The sequence below is a fragment of the Penaeus vannamei genome, chromosome 6 (genome assembly GCF_042767895.1).
Source record: "Penaeus vannamei isolate JL-2024 chromosome 6, ASM4276789v1, whole genome shotgun sequence".
Taxonomy (NCBI): Eukaryota; Metazoa; Arthropoda; class Malacostraca; order Decapoda; family Penaeidae; genus Penaeus; species Penaeus vannamei.
This window is the reverse complement of record NC_091554.1, coordinates 7741123-7748622: the sequence shown is the minus strand read 5'-3', so window position 1 is coordinate 7748622 and position 7500 is coordinate 7741123.

Here is a 7500-nt window from a genome sequence, read left to right as displayed (position 1 = left end):
TATATATATATATATATATATATATATATATATATATATATATATATATATATATATATAATATATATATAATATATATATAAATTATATATATAATATATATATATATATTATATATATATAATATATATATATATATATATATATATATATATATATATAAAATATATATATATATATATATATATATATATATATATATATATATATATATATATATATATATATATATATATATATATATATCTGTGTGTGTGTGTGAAAAAATGCACAATCGTCAAAGGTCCTAAACGAAATAATTTAACAAACAATACACTGACTTGAAAATGCTACAAGTAATTCTAGCTAGTCATCATAATACTTCACACAGGGAAATAAAATAAAACTCTTGACTTGATTTCTGCAACTGCATATTGAATACAACACACACACACACACAAAAAAAAACTTAGTTGTAAAAAAAGGAAAAAGAAAAAAATCCCTGTCTCCTGCATTCAGAATCCATGTTTTCGTATCAGCTGACAACCTTGGCCGATCAGCTGTTCCAACCCTGCATTATGTTCGGAATATTGGCCGTGGCTTAAGAATGGCTTGGGCAGATATTTTTGAAACGTTTTTGACTCTCCGCAAGTATTTATTAAATTTTACTATACTAGGTTGAAATGAATGAATCAAATATTTAACTATAATTGTAAGTAGGTTTGACAATAAAATACATTCGTTGTTATAGACAGTAAACAAAATTAGTTGCTTAATTTTATACAGTCAAGGTTTTAACTTTACCCGAAAACGGGGAAACTATTACATAATGATGAAGGAAACACAATTAAGGTTTAACCAGCTTTCATCCTTTTATTTATATATTTATTTATTCTACAATGAAATAACGATCCGATATTGAGTTCAGTTAATTTCGATTACCAAACGATCCAAAGAAGCAATGTCATTAAAATAATGTTTAACCCTTAATTTTCTCCTTCACTAAAACTGTTACTCTGTAATATCTTACCCCCCAAATATAAACAAACAAATAAATAAATAAATAAATAAATAAATAAATAAATAAATAAATAAATAAATAAATAAATAAATAAATATATAAATAAAAAAAATAAATAAATAGATAAGTAAATAAATAAATAAATAAATAAAGAAAGAAAGAAAGAAAGAAAGGGTTTGGGTTCCGAAAATTTGCAACCCTATGTCGTTAGAACCGTCACGATTTTGACCGTTTTGTCTCTTTGCAAACGAGGTAAACCCAAAAAGTTCTAAAAATTAGAGATGGAGCTGGAGTTCGAACGAAAATGAAACTTAATTACATATCTAAATGCATACATAAAACACTTTATTTTAATAAAAAGACTCTTCCTTTGTGTATTCTAGCGCTTTATTCATAACAGAATGTCGACAGGAGTGATAAGGATAATAATTTTACTGTTACTACAACTCCTACTTGTACTAATGATACTACTACTGGTAATGATGATAAGAATGGCAATTATAAAGGCTGATTATCTTAATCATAGGAATGATGATTTTATTGATATTTCTAGTTTTGCTGTTAGTTTTTTTTCTTTACATAGGTACACATACTTACCTAACTGCTGATTTTTTGTCATTATTGTAATGGTGTTTTACTAATCTTTTATTGACATTTGCCACGGTATAATTTTTAACACATACGACCTATCATACTCCCAGTACACATACGCACATACACAAACAACGCACAACCATACGCACGCACAGCATACACACACACAGACACGCACCTTCCCCCTGAACACACACACATACGTACAAACACAAACACAACACATACACGACAAACACATATAACTTACAAACACACACGCTCTCTTCCCCTAATCCTAACAAACACAAACACATAACAAACACACATACACGCTCTCTCTACCATGTTCCTCTGCCAACACTCACAAACAAACACATACACTCTCGCCCAGCTCTCTCTCTCCCTCCCCCCCACAAACACAAACTCCCATACACACTCCCCCCACAAGCACAAACATCTACACACTCTACCCCCCCCCGCCCTCTCCCAACACTCACAAACACAAACACACTCTCCCCTAGCTCTGTCCCTCTCCCTTCCCCACAGACACAAACACTCAAACACACTCCCCCCCCTCCCCGACACAAACACACACTCTCTCTCCCCATCCCTCTCCCAACACTCACAAACACAAACACTCATACAAACTCCCCCCCCCCACAAAACAAACACCCATACACTCCCCCCCTCAAACCCTCTCCCTCTCCCAACACTCACAAACACCCATACACCCCCCTCCTCCCCCCACCCCTCTCCCAACACATAAACACACCCTCTCTCCCCCCCCCACACACACACAAACACCCATACACACTCCCCCCTTCCCTCTCCCAACACACAAACACACCCTCTCCCCCCAACAAACACCCATACACACTCCCCCCTTCCCTCTCCCAACACACAAACACTCCCCCCCCCCCCACAAACACCCATACACCCCCCTCCCCCCACCCCTCTCCCAACACACAAACACACCCTCTTCCTCGTCCCCCCCTCCCCCCCCCACACAAACACCCATACACCCCCCTTCCCCCCATCCCTCTCCCAACACACAAACACCCCCTCCCCCCCCCACAAACACCCATACACCCCCCCTCCCCCCACCCCTCTCCCAACACACAAACACACCCTCTCTCCCGTCCCTTTCCCTCCCCCCTCCACACAAACACCCATACACCCCCCTCCCCCCTTCCAACACACAAACACACACTCTCCCCCCCACAAACACCCATACACACTCCCCCCTCCCCCCACCCCTCTCCCAACACACAAACACACCCTCTCCCCCGTCCCTCTCCCTCCCTCCCTCCCTCTCTCCCTCCCCGTACCCGCAACACACGCACGTGCACTCAACTCGCATGCAGAGCACGTTCTTGCCTTGGGTTTTCCCTGATTGAACCGCTGTCCGCCTTACAGACCGTCTTCACTAACCAGCTAAGCGACCTGCTCGGAAAACCTTTGTATTTTATTGCATTATCTGTCCAAAAAAAAGGAAAAAGGAAAAAGAAAGAAAAAAAACGAGAAACAATAATAATGTTATTATTAATTTTTTTTTCAAAAGCAACGGTCAGGTGGTCACACTGTAACGAGGGGTTAGGTTAGGTAGGTGTTGGGTTGTGTGCGAAAATACAATGTTTATTTATTTATTTATTTTTTAACTTTTTTTTTAGAATATTCTCGGTGAGTTTTAGTTAGATTCATTTTGCGGTTAAGTGTGATAAGTGGCTTATCATAACTAAATTATTACAATATTAAACCATTATAGTACTAAAAGCATTAAGAATAATACGTGACAATTAGAAAAAAATATAATATCGAAGATTATTTTAAGGATTTTATAATACTATTAATACTAATGACAATGATGATAATGTTGATGATAAAGATAGTAATAATAGTGATAACAATCATGAATATGATAATGATAATGATATTGATAATCATAATGATAATGATGATGATGGTAATAATGATAGCAATAATAATAATAATAATGATGATGATGATAATAATAATAATAATAATAATAATAATAATAATAATAATAATAATAATAATAATAATAATGATAATAATAATAATAATACTGTGTTAACGAAAATAATAGTGATAATAACAATAATAATGATAACAATAGTAATATTGACAATAGATAAGATAATGATAATATCAATAACAATAATAAAAGAATAAGAGTAATAATCATGATGGCGATGATGATAATGATAATAATACTAACAATAATGAAAATCATGATGATGATAGTAATAATGACTATGGTTACGATGACGATGAGGACTATGATGACATCACTAATGATAATAACCAGAAGAATGATAATGATAACAATTATACTTACAAATACATTTACAACTATAATCATAATCATAATCATAATCATAATTATGTTTTTTAATTATATAATTGTAATCATTATCATAATTATGCTTATAATATCAATAATAATAATTATAATCATAATTATGATTATAATTATAATCATTATTATGATTATAATCATAATAATTATCTTAACCATGATTATATCATAGCAACAAGAATAATTATAATGATGGTAGCAGCAACAAGAACAATGATAATGATAATGACCGAAGTGACAGTAATAATAATAATAACAATAACAACAACAATAATAATAATAATAATAATAATAATAATAAAACTGACAATTATGTTAATAATCATAAGTCGTAGTAGTACTACTAATAATAGTACTAATTCTAATAATAAAATAGTATTAATTATATCAACAGCAACAATAACATATATAAATGAAGCAGCAACATAAATAACTGCAATAACAACAAGCTCATTAATAATACCACAAATTATAACGTTGGAAAGTGGATAGCAATATTATCAATCCTATTAACTATTTAACTTCTTTATAACGACACCCAGTCGTAATAACAGCTACATTAATTATCAATTGTTATATTCTACGTCATCTGCATTAACACTATCATAATATCGTTATTATTGTTAAAATTTCCATTATATACATATATGTTTTCTTTATCACTATCATTAGTGATAGTCAAGATAATGCTTATCAACTTCAGTCTCATTATCACCATCAATATCATTATTAGTGTGAATAGTGTTACACATATCACGATAATAAGGATATAGATGGCAAGGATGATAAGAATTAATCTAAGCATTATTACTAATACTTCTAAAATTAGTTCGTGCTTATGATAAGGTAATTATCGTTACATTATTAACAACAATATTATTATTGATGATATTATTATATTTTTTCTTTACTGTTGTAGATTATGATAAAAAACCACGATTGTCATTATTCTTATTACGAATAAAAATGCCGTTGTAATAATATCATCATTCAGTTCAAACATTGCTTAATTTTATAAAACTGACGTGAATCTTTTTGTATTCAAAGATTATTTTAATGAAAGAATGAAAATAAAGCGTAAAAGAATACATTCGATACAAAATAAGGAGAGGAAAACGTGAAAGTATTTTCCATCCCTTGAAAAAAATGGATAACGGAGTGACTAGATTAACGCAAAGAAGACATATTTCCTTCACAAAATTTAAGCTCCCGGGGTCTCATTTCTTATCACCCGCTAGCAGAACATGTACTTAAGAATCTCCTTAATAAAGATTACTGTCAGGTGTGATATCAACTTAATTCTTAAGAGAGTAGCATATCTAGGTAAAACAGACGCATCTAGATTTTCATTTAAAAAAAGCGCGGGAAAAGCCGTTATCTTCGGAGTTTGAAAAGTGAGGCGCCGAATATAAATTTCTATTTGAATGCATATACAAATAATATACATATTTCATTCATGTTCTATTAATCACCAACATAATTCTGTGATCAAGCGACATGTAAAATAACGGTATCATATAACCTTTTGATACAATTATTTCATATAATTATGCCACCTTAATTCATGCATAATAATCGAAAAATATACATACACGTTTCTGGTAAAAAAAAAAATCCTCCTCAGGTGCTGTCATGCTTATTCTAATACCACAAAGAAATCTACAACGTTTGGCAATGTAATGTTTGTTTAAATACCATCTGATAATTAATCTGTCGCCATTTTGTTTTCTTTCGTACTTATAATCAGATTTCATGGAAGTTAAGAGTTTATTTGTCTATTTTTATATTTTATTTATTTATTGGACTAATGAATTGAGTATAAATATTAAAATTCTTATTCCTCTTTGCGTTATTTTGATCTAATTTAGAACGCTTATGCTCGTTGGGTAATAGATTGGAAATTATCAAATAGATTGGGAATTTACATGAAATAGATTGGGAATTAATATGAAATAGATTGTTGATAATATGAAATAGATTGGAAATTGATATTAAATAGATTGGAAATGAATATGAAATAGATTGTAAATTGATATGAAATAGATGGAAATGAATATGAAATAGATTGGAAATTAATATGAAATTGGAATGAATATAAAATAGATTGGGAATCAATATGAAATAGATTGGTAATCAATATGAAATGGATTGGGGATTGATATGAAATAGATTGGAAAGAAATGTGAAATAGATTAGGAATTAATATGAAATAGATTGGAAAGAATTGTGAGATTAGGAATTAATATGAAATAGATTGGAAATTAATATGAAATAGATTGGGAATCAATGAAATATGAAATAGATTGGAAATGAATATGAGATATTAGAAATGAATATGAAATAGATTGTTGATAATATGAAATATATTTGAAATGAATATGAAATACATTAGGGAATTAGGAATTTTGAAAGATATTGGAAATGAATATGAAATAGATTGGGAATTAATATAAAATATATTGCAAATTGATATAGATTTGAAATCAACATGAAATAGATTGGAAAGGAATATGAAATAGATTAGGAATTAATATGATCTAGATTGGAACTAGATTGGACATGCTTATGAAATATTGGAATAAATTGGATTGGAAATTGATTGGAAATATATATGAAATAGATTGGTAGTATATGTGAAATACATTAGAAATGAGTATGAAATAGATTGGAAATAAACAGGAAGTACACAGGAAATAAAGTGGAAATGTTGGAAATAATTCCCAGTTTAAGTGTATGTTAATTAAGTGTAAGAAGTCTAGTGGAAGAGCAAGAAAAATGCTTATACTTTTATAAAGAAAAATGATAAAATGTGGGGATTTGTTTTTAATCATTTTTATGTTGTGAGTCACACGAAATGCATTTTTATAAAGAATATAGAGAAATAATTGTTAATGAAAGGGTTTCTATGGAAGATAAACAAACAAACGCACACGCGCACACACGCACGAACGCAAGCACACACTCACACACACGCACACACACACACACACACACACACACACGCACACACACACACACACACACACACACACACACACACACACACACACAAACACACTCACTCACTCTATACTTTTCTGAACATGAAACATATTCCAGATTTAACTCACATGGACAGAGAAACTTCTTTCAATGAAAAAGAAAATGGATATAATCTTACCTCCATTTGAAATTATTTCTATCTCACTTTCTAGAATAATTAGAATCTTCTATAGGGAATACGTCCTTGAAATATATATCTTTAAATCATACGAAATAACGTATAAAAGTATATACAGTGAACGTGATATAGACGTAAGAAAAAAAAAAAGAAAAGAAAAAATATAGTTCCCCTTCCTCCTGTTATATGATTCATATTTTTCTTTTTTTTTTTTTGGTGTTTTGTTTAACGAAAAGGTTAAAGTTCACTGATATAGATTCCGTGATAGACGTAGGAGGGGAAAGCTGTGGTGGTTAGTTACACAGAGGAAAGGAATCGACACGCGAAGGTCATGGGCGTGTGTCATTTCTAAATCTATTTCTGTATTTGTGCATTTAATTATAT